Here is an 11,360-nt window from a genome sequence, read left to right on the forward strand (position 1 = left end):
CTGAGAGACACCAGCAAGACACTGAGGCAGCCATGCATACAGAATGAAGGAGAGGTTAAAAAAAGCCACATGGCAGAATAAATATTAATAGAAAAAGGTTAATTTAAGTTATAAGATCTACTTGGGAGTAAGCCTAAGCTAAAGGGCAAGCTTTCATAATTAATAATAAGTCTCTGTGTCATTATTTGGAGGTTAGCAGTCCAAGAAAGTCTGATAAAAAGATGCTCTACGGTGTGGGCTAATATTTGGGTCCCCTATTCTATTACATTGACCTGTGCATGTATTTTTGTTCCAATACTATGATGCTTTTAATATTAGTGCCCTGTGGTATGGTTGGAAATCAATAGGTGATACCTCCTCCAGTGTTATTTGTAGTAGACAAAAAATGGAAATTGTGGTTGTATATTATTTATGGTTTATTAAAGCTTGCCCCAGGATTCAGAAAGCAAAGTCAGCCTCAAGCTATAGAGATCAGGCAGTGGTGGTACACATCTTTAATCCCAGGACTCAGGATTAAGAGGTAAAATGGATCTCTGTTAGTTCAAGGTCACAATGGCCTACACAAGAGTGAAGAGTAACAGAGCTCATGCCTTTGATCCCAGTACCTGGGATCATACACCTTTAATACTAACATTAGGGAGGTATTTAATACAGGAAAAGGGTCTCAGAGTGGGCATTTATTCTCCAGTCACACTGAGGAGAGGCAGCAGTCTGAGATTTGGTGGAGCCAAGATCACCTTTCAGTCTGTGATAGAGAAAGAGCTAGTGGCCAGCTACTTTGCTTTTCTGATCTTCAGCTTGAAGCTTGAACATTAATATCTGTATCTGGGTCTTTTATCATTCTACAGTTATTTTTGTTTAAGATTGCACTGGCTGGCTGGTTTGTGCGTGTGTTTCTGTGTTGCTGTTTAAATTGTTGACGTTGTTTTTTCTATGTCTGTAGACAAAAGCCCTAGAGTTTTACTAGGATTGCACTGAATAAGTAGCTTTTGGTAGGGTGGTCATTTTTATAATAAGAATTATTCCTAAATCCAGCTACATTGAACCTGATAGAAGAGAAGTGGGAAGTAGCCTTGAATGCATTGGCACAGAAGACCACTTCCTAAATATAACACCAGTAGCACAGACACTGAAAGCAACAATCAATAAATGGGACCTCCTAAAACTGAAAAAGAAATTATAAGGCCAAGGACACTGTCAATAAGACAAAAATGACAGACTACAGTGAAAGGATTCGGGCATTATGCTGGTCTGCCCCTGTTACCTGGCAGAATGCACTCAGGCAGTACTCTGGTCAGCCCAGGGTTCCAAGAGTACTAGTCTGCACGTAGGTGTAAAGGACCCCTTTAAAAGACAGACCCCTACCTACTACTTATACTCTCTTCTTCCCTTGCTCCTCTCGTTCTCTCACCCCTTGCCCCTTCCCCTTCCTCTTACCCTCTTCATCTCTCTCTCTCTCTCTCTCTCTCTCTCTCTCTCTCTCTCTCTCTCTCCTCCCTCTCTTGCTCTCTCTCCCACCTGTAATAAACTTTATGGTTAATGTATCTTATGTTTCATGTTCCATGGCACTGGTTCCATTGTGCGCCTCTTTAATTTAAGCAAAATAGAAAGAAAAGAAAAAAAAATACAGAATGGGAAAAATCTTCACCAACCCAATATCTGACAGAGGGCTGATCTCCAAAGATATAAAGAACTTAAGAAGCTAGACATCAAAATACAAAATAACCCCATTGAAAAATGGGGTACAGAGCTAAACAGAGAATTATCACCAGAAGAATCTCAAATGGCCAAAAGATATTTATGGAATTGCTCAACATCCTTAGTCATCAGGGAAATGCAAATCAAAACAACTCTGAGATACCATCTTATACCTGTCAGAATGGCTAAGATCAAAAATACTGAAGGCAGCTTACATTGGAGAAGATGTGGAGCCATGGGAACACTCCTCCACTGCTGGTGGAAGTGAAAACTAGTACAGCCACTTTGGAAATCAGTATAGCAGTTTCTAACAAAATTGGGAATCAATCTATTTCGAGACTCAGTGATGACACTCCTGGGTATATACCCAAAGGACACTCAGTCATACCACAAGGATACTTGCTCAACAATGTTCATAGACAGAACCTGGAAACAACCTAGTTGTTTCTCAGCTGAAGAATGGATAAGGAAAATGTGGTACATTTACACAACGGAGTGCTACTCAGCTGTAAAAAATGATGACATCATGAAATTTGCAGACTAATGGATGGAACTAGAAAAAGCCATCCTGAGTGAGGTAACCCAGACTCAGAAAGACACACACAGTATGTATTCACTCATAACTGGATATTAGATGTAAAACAAAGGATAACCAGACTACAATCCACAGCTCCAGAGAAGCTATGTAACAAGGAGGACCCTAAGAGGGACACATGGATCACCCTAGGAAGGGGAATTAGATGAGATCTACTGGGTAAACTGGGGACAGGTGGGCAATAAGGGAGAAGTGAGGGGAGATGAGAACATGAGGGGATGGGGTGGTCCAATGAAAGAGATATCTTAATAGAGAGAGCCACTATGGGGTTAGGGAGAAACCTGGTGTAGTAGCATCTTGTTTTGCCAGTGGACTTGCAGTAGTGTCCGAACACCTGAAGCCACACTCTCAACCTGGTGCTAGGGTAATTCCCAAAAATACGCAAGGATGATCCCAGCTAAGACTGCTAGCAGTGCTGGCAAGGACACCCAAACTGACCTACCCCTGTAATCAGATTGGTGAATACCCCAACTATCATCATAGAGTCTTCATCCTGTAATTAATGGAACTAGATACAGAGATTCACAACCAAAAGCCAGGCCGAGAGCTCTGGAAATTCAGTGAAAGAAAAAGAAGAATATATGCACAATGGAGATCATGATGGAGAAATCTACAGAGAGAGCTGAACCAAAACTCGTGGAAACTCACGAACTCTAGACTGACAGCTGTGGCGACTCCAGGCAACTGAAATAGGCCCTCCTGTGGGAGACAGTTTGTGAAGCTTGGACTATCTGAGGGGCCCCTGGCAGTAGGACCAGGATCTATTCCTGGTGCATGAGCTAGCTTATTGGAGGCCACTCCCTGTGGTAGGATGCCATTCTCAGCTTTAATGTGGGGGAGAGTGGCTTGGCCCTGCCCATACCTATTGTGTCAGACTATGTTGACTCCTCATGGGAGCCCTTACCTGTGAGGAGTGGATTGTGAGTGGGCTGAGGGGCAAGCGGGGGGGGGGGGGTTGGAAGGAGGGGTTGGAGAGAGAACTGTGGTTGGAATGTAAAATGAAATCTAAAAGAATAAATAAATTATTTAAAAGTTTGCTTTTGGTAAACAAGTATCCAGAAAAAAATGACTCCAATCTGTGAGTGTAGATTGTTCCATCTTCTAGTTTCTTCATCAGTTCCTTTCTTTACTATCTTCACCTTTTCAGGGTAGAGGTCTTTCATTTTCTTGGTTAGGTTTATTCCTAAGTATTTTATTTTATTGTGGCAATTGTCAATGGTATTGCTTCCCTGATTATTTTCCAATGTGTTTGTCATTGGTACATTGAAAGGCTGCTGATTGATATGAATCAATTTTGTGTCCTACTACTTTGCTGAAAGTGTTTATCAGTTCTATGAGTTTTTCTTTCCTTTTATTGAAAATAGATTTTTTCTCATATAACATATGCTGATTACAATTTTCCCTCCCTCTACTCCTCCCATTTCTTCCCCATAGTCCCTCCCATACATATCCAATCCCTTTCTGTCTCTCATTAGAAAACAAACAGGCTTCTAAAGGGGTAAAATATAATAAAACAGGGGCTGGAGAGATGGCTCAGAGGTTACGAGCACTGACTGTTCTTCCAGAGGTCCTGAGTTCAATTCCCAGCAACCACATGGTGGCTCACAACCATCCATTATGAGATCTGGTGCCCTCTTCCTGTGTGCAGATATACATGGAAGCAGAATGTTGTATACATAATAAATAAATAAAATCTTTAAAAAATAAAAAAATATAATAAAACAAAACAGAGACTAACACATCAGAATTGTATTAAACAAACAAAAAGAAGAAAAAGAACTCAAGAGAAGGCACAAGAAATAGAGACTCACTCATTTGCACAGTCAGAAATCCCATATAAACATTAAACTGCAAGCCATAATATATACACAAAGGTCTCGGTGCAGTCCCATGCAGGGTCTGTGCTGCCTCAGTCTCTTTGAGTTCATACATGATGTTGATTTAGAGGGACTTGCTTTCTTGTTGTCCTCCATCTTCTCTGACTTTTAAACTCTCTCTGCCTGGTCTTCCACAGGGTCCTTTGAGCCCGGGGGGGGGGAGGGGATTTGATGAAGATTATCTTATTTATGGCTGAGTGATCCGAGGTTTCTCACTCTCTGCATAATGTATGGCTATGGGTCTCTGTACTTGTTCCTATCTACTGCAAGAGGAAGCTTCTCTCAGGATGGCTGAGCAAGGCACTGACTGATCTGAGTATAGCAGACTGTCATTAAGAGTCACTGAATTATTGTTGTTGTATAAACCAGTAGTATTTGGTTTTACTCTAGGTCCCTGAGCTATCTAGTCTCTCAGATATGGGTTCCATCTCATGGAGTAGACCTTAAGTTAAATTAGATATTGATTGGTTACTCTTACTAGTTTTGTGCCACCATTGCCTTAGCATATATCTCAGGTAAGACACCATTATAGATCAGAAGGTTTATGGCTGGATTGTATTCATATTTCTCTTTTGCTAGCATGCAGACTACTTTCGTGTAACATGCACACTAGTCAGTAGGGGTGAAGGATCTATGCAGGCACCAGCTCAACTTCTCCATGTTCAATTAGTTGTGTAGTCGTTGTCTTTAGCAATGGGGCCTCACTGTCAGTTTGTGGAGAGCAACCTACAGTCTTAGTAACAGCTTGGATTGTTTTTGGACTCCCATGGGGCCACTTTGATTAATAATTCAATTAGATTTAACCCAATTCTGGGACTGTAAGCTTCATTTGGTGACAAGAGGTGGCCAGGTGAGGCTCTGTTTCTCCCATTATTTGGAAATTTCCTTTAGATCACCTTCATATATGTGTATATTTTAGGAAGTTTCTCCATACTACCCCTCAAATGGTCCTTAATTTTAGCTCTCTTCCCATATTCTGTTCCCTCATTCCCTACTTCCCTCATCCTCCACAGTTGATCCTCACCTTTGAGGTCCCCCCATCATAACTATCTATTCTATCTCCCTGTCCTAATGAAATCTATCTGCACCACCTCCCCCCACAGTACCTTACTTTACACCTAATCTATGTGGTTCTATGGATTGTAGCTTGATTATCATTGACTTAACAGCTATTGGGAAATGTGGTGTGTGGTTGTGGAAAAGAAAAACACCCTCAGTTTCTGGGGAAAAGAACTTTAAAGATACTTAAGTGGCTATGTTTACTTGATGCAATTAAGAATTAAACTTGCCAATTTTAATATTGCTGTTACATTTGAAATAAACTGTTGTGATGTTCTGGTTAAGAAAAATCTCTAAGAGGTTTTTTTATGGAGTCTATTGGGTCTCCTTTTTTCAGATTTTTTATTTGAATTAGAAACAAGATTGTTTTACATGACAATCCCAGTTCCCTTCTCCCTCCCGTCCTCCCCTACCACCCTCCCAACTAAAACCCTACCTATCACATATCCTTTCTGCTCCCCAGGAAGGGTGAGGCCTTATCATATCCTTTGGGATAGGGCCTAGGCCCACCCCCGTGTGTATTGGCTCAGGGAGTATTCCTCTATGTGGAATGGGCTCCCAAAATCCACACCTGTGCTAGGGATAAGTACTGAACTACTACAGGAGGTCCTGTAGATTTCCGAGATTTCCTCAATGAAATCCATGTTCATGGGGTCTGGATCAGTCCCATGCTGGTATCCCAGCTATCAGTCTGGAGAGCAAGAGTTCCCCGATGTTCAGGTCAGTTGTTTCTGTGAGTTTCACCAGCCTGGTCTGGACCCCTTTGCTCTTCACTCATCCTTCTCTGCATCTGGATTCCAGTTCAGTTCAGTGATAAGTTGTGGGTGTCTGCTTCTACTTCCACCAGTTGCTGGATGAGGGCTATTGAGTGGCATATAAGTCAGTCATTAATCTCATTATCAGGGGAGGGCATTTAAGGTAGCCTCTCCTCTGTTGCTTAAATTGTTAGCTGGTGTCATCTTTGTGGATCTCCAGACATTTCCCTAGTGCCTGATTTCTCTGTAAACCTAAAATGTCTCCCTCTATTATGGTATCAGCAGAAACATAGTCAGGAGAAAGGGTCTCTTATATATAGAACAATATATTCTACAAATAGGGATACTTTGACTTTTTCTTATCCTAGTTTGTATCCATTTTATTTCCTTCTCGCCTTATTACCCTAGTTAAGACTTCAAACAATACATTGAATAGCATTGGAGAGAATGGGCACTCTTGTCTTGTTCCTGATGTTAGTGGGAACACTTTGAGTTTTTTTTTCATTTAGCATGATGTTGGCTATAGGTTTGTCATACATAGCCTTTTTATTATGTTGAGGTATGCTCTCTCCATCCCTAGCCTCTCCATTGTTTTTTATCATGAATGTTGGATATTGTCAAAGGTCTGTTCTATAGCTATTGGTATGATGTATTTCTTTGTGTCTATGTCTTGGATAACATTTATTATTTACATATGTTGAAACATCTTTGAATCTCTGGAATGAAGCCAACTTTGTAGTTGTGGAATTTCAGTTTGCTAGTATTTTGTCAATTTTTGCACCTTATATTTATTAGGGAGATTGGTCTATAATTTTTTGTTTGTTTTTGTTTGTCGTTATCTGAATTTAGTATCAGTATCAATGTAATCATGGTTTCATTTAAATAGTTTAGAAGCTTTTCTTCCTTTCCTATTTTATATAATAATTTGAGCAGTATTATTAATTTTTGAAGTTCCAGTAAAATTCTACAGTAGATTCATCAGGTCTTGTGCTTTTATTAATTAGGAGGCAGATTTTTTAATGTTTTGACCTCATTGTGGTTATGGATCTGCTTAAATAACCAATTTCTTCTTAGCTTAATTTTGGTACATTGTACATACCATCTATTTCTTGCAGTTTTGCAATTTGGTGTGAAATGGTTTTAAAGTCTGTTGCACTGATTTTTTTCATTGTATCTGTTGTAATGTCTCCCTTTCATTTCTAATTTTATTATTTCGGGTTCTTTTTTAGTTAGATTTGTTAAGAGTTAGTTTAGTTCCACCCATTTGCCTACGAATTTCAAGATTCCATTGCTTTTTTTCTGCTTAGTAGTATTCCATTGTGTAAATGTTTTTTCTACCATTCTACCACATTTTTTCTATCCATTCTTCAGTTGAGGGGCATCTAGATTGCTCCCAGGTTCTGGCTATTACAAATAATGCTGCTATGAAAATAGTTGAACAGATGTCCTTGTTATATGAATGTGTATCTTTTGGGTATATGCCTAAGAGTGGAATTGCTAGATCTTGTGGTATACTGATTTCCATTTTTCCCGAGGAACTGCCATACTGATTTCCAAAGTGACTGTTCAAGTTTGCACTCCCACCAGCAGTGGAGAAGTGTTCCCCTTTCTCCACATCCTCTCCAGCATAAACTGTCATTGGTGTTTTTGATTTTAGCCATTCTGACAGGAGCAAGATAGTATCTCAGAATTGTTTTGATTTGCATTTCACTGATGGCTAAGGATATTGAGCAGTTTCTTAAGTGTCCTTCAGCCATTTTAGATTCCTCTATCAAGAATACTCTATTTAGTTCTGTACCCCACTTTTTGATTGGATTATTTAGTGTTTTGGTGACTAGCTCTTGAGGTCTTCGTATATTTTGGAAATCAGCCTCTGTCAGATGTGGGGATGGTGAATATCTTTTCCCATTCAGTGGGCTGCCATTTTGTCTTGTTGGCTGTGTCCTTTGCCTTACAGAAACTTCTCAGTTTCAGGAGGTCCCATTCATTAATTATCGATTTCAGTGTCTGTGCTACTGGTGGTAATTCAGGAAGCAGTCTCCTGTACCAATCAGTTCAAGGGTACCTCCAACTTTCTCTTCTAAGAGGTTCAGTGTGGCTGGATTTATGTTGAGGTCGTTGATCCATTTGGACTTAAGTTTTGTGCATGGCAGTCTTCAATATGCCAGCATCCAGTTATGCCAGCACCATTTGTTGAAGATGCTCTCTTTTTTTCATTGTATAATTTTAGACCATCAGGTGTTTTAAACAAGCAAAGAATAACAACTTTCCCGAGTTAAACAAATACAATATAACTTTGTATCATTAAAACAAATGTTCCACAGTATAAACAAATCTAACACACCTTAAAATAATATTCTACAACATACCCCATTGAATCTTTTCCTTTATAAGAGTTGACATGGTCATGGTGTCTCTTCAAAGCAATAAAAACCCTAAGACAGATGTGTTTTTTGGAGGCATCTAAAGATGTGTCCTATCTTCTACTCAAATCTCAAGCCTGTGTCTTTTTATTGGGGAATCCAGACTGTCAATATTCATAGTTAGTATTAAAATTTGTGCCTTAATTTACATCATTTTGTTGGATCCCTATTGTTTCCTTAGGCCTCATTTAATTAATTGAACCACCATTTTATTACCTTTTAACTCTGCCGTGTGTTTATCCTTTTCTTGTGACTAAATAATTTTTTCCAGTATCTTCTGTAAAGATGACTTAGTGGTTATAAATTCCTTTAATCTGTTTTTATCATGGAAAGTTTTGAATTCTTTAATTTTAATAGTTTTCTGGGTATAATAGTCAAGGCTGACAGTTGTGATATTTCAGAACTTTCAGGAATACATCTTTCTGGGCCCTTCTAGCTTTTTTGTCTATAGAAAAATCAGGTTTTGTTCTGATGGACCTGCTCTTATGAGTGACTTAAACTTTCTCTCCTCCAGTTTTCAATACATTTCTGTGTTATGTGTTTTAATTTTTGGTTTTGTCTATGCATTCTGTGAACATCTTCTATCTGACTGGGCATCTCTTGCTCTAGGTTTGGGATATTTTACTCTATGATTTTAGTAAAAAATATTATCTATACCTTTGCTATGGTAGGTTTTCTATGCCCATAATTTGAAGTTTAGCTATTTTCATAGTGTCCCAAAAGTCTCCTACATTCTGTTCTGCCCCAATCCCTAGGCCTAAGCCCCAGGGCACTTCTCCTCCCATCTCTACCCCAGCAGCTAGATAGCAGGTAAGAGTCCTATGGACAAGCCACTCCCCACTGCCAAAAGCCATTGGACACTGTAACCTACAAGATACTCCACCACCCAAACCACAAAACTCATCATCCTCCCCATGGCCAACCATGCCCTGCAAGATCAGTAGCCCCTAGAAGCACAAGCACTGCCTGCACCAATTGGAAGAAGAGCAGCCTTCCTGTGAACACCCTCTCCAGCAACATCAGGAGACCCTATAGGCACAAGTGCCAACCACACCAACTGGAAGAACAGAAACCATAGGCACAAGTAAAGCCCACACTAGCAGGAAGAACTGGACAGTATGCTAGATCTAGGTCCCCAAAACCCCATAAACCTCAGCTGAGATAGCCCAAATCGACCTGACAAACAGCCAATTACAAGAATCCTTGGCCATTATCAGACCAAAAGACAATAAAGGAACAAAAGACCCATCCAAAAAGGCATCACAAGAATCAACAACCATGCCTATAATTATCCCAAACCCAGATGGATAAATGGCAGTGTAAGAATACATTCAACAACATCAAAATCAGTATGGCACCATCAGAACCTAGTGGTTCTACAACAGTAAAACCTGAACATTCTAACGAGATGAAGCAGAAGAAAACAACCTTAAAAACAGCCTTATGAAGATGATAGAGGCCCTTAAAGAGGAAATGAAAAATTCCCTTAAAGAAATCAAGGAAAAGACAAAAAAATTGGAAGAAATCCCCTAAAGAAAGCCCCCCCCCAGAAAAAAATCAAGCAGGTGAAGGAAATAGTTCAAGACTTAAAAATTGAAATAGAGGTACTAAAGAAAACACAAACTGAGGGAATTCTGGAAATGGAAAACTTGGGTAGATGAACAGGAACTACAGATGCAAGCATAACTAACAGAATACAAGAGATAAAATAGAGAATCATAGGCATTTAAGATAAGATAGAGGAAATAGATTCAGTAGTCAAAGAAAAATTTAAACCTAACAAACTTCTTAACACAAAACATCCAGGAAATGTGGGTCACCATGAAAAGAACAAACCTAAGAATAAAAGGGATAGAAAAAAGAAGAATGCCAGCTCAAAGGCACAGAAAATATATTCAATAAAATCACAGAAGAAAACTTTCCCAGCCTAAAGAACATGCCTATGAAGATACAAGAAGATTACAGAACACCAAACATACTCGCCAAGTAATAAAGTACTAGACATACATGTAACATGGATTATAATTAGTAGTAATAATAAAAACTCAGAGTTGGGTATCAGGGGATGAAAGATGAAGGATCAAAGCAGCTAGCCACTAGAGAGCTCTTACCTCAGATCAAAGGGGTGCTCCTGTCCTCAGAAACGAAAAGGTTGCATAACAACAGACACTGAGGAAATCCAGAGAATCATTAGGTCATACTTCAAAAACATCTACTCCACAAAATAGGAAAATATAAGACATGAACAAATTTCTGGATACATACCAAATACCAAAATTAAATCAAGAGCAGATAAACAATTTAAATAGACCTGTTACGATAAATCTTTCTGCCAAAAGCCACCTGAGCCCTACCACAATGTGGGCGGTCTCCCCAGCCTCCGAGTTCTGCCTGCCGCGTGGATGGACAAAATAATGCAGAGACATATTAGGTACAAAGCTGCTTGGCGCCAAAGACTAGGATTCTCATCTGTTAGCTCAGTCTCAATTATCATACATCTATATATTTTATCCGATAAGGCATCTTATCGGATGCCTTATTGGCGTCCTTCCTTGCTGGTGAATCACATTGTGCCGCTGGAGGAGGAAGGGGGGAAAAAGGGGACACTTCCTGTTTCCTTTGCTTAAGTATGAGTCTCCTTGCTATGTCACTTCCGACCTGGATCACCATTTCTCTACTATATTTCCCAGAATCCTCTTTGACTCCTAGTCCTGTCTAACTTGCTGCCATTGGCCAAACAGTATTTTATTCAACAATCAATAAGATAAACATACACAGAAGAACTTTCCCCATCATAGACCCATAACCCCTAAGGAAATAGGAAATAGAAGCAGTCATTAAAAGTCTCCCAACAACAACAAAAAAGGCTAGGGCCTGATGGCTTCAGTGTAGAATTCTACCAAAATTTCAAAGAAGAGCTAATCCCAATATTCCTCAAATTGTTCCACACAAT

The sequence above is a fragment of the Cricetulus griseus genome, chromosome X (genome assembly GCF_003668045.3).
Source record: "Cricetulus griseus strain 17A/GY chromosome X, alternate assembly CriGri-PICRH-1.0, whole genome shotgun sequence".
Lineage (NCBI taxonomy): Eukaryota > Metazoa > Chordata > Mammalia > Rodentia > Cricetidae > Cricetulus > Cricetulus griseus.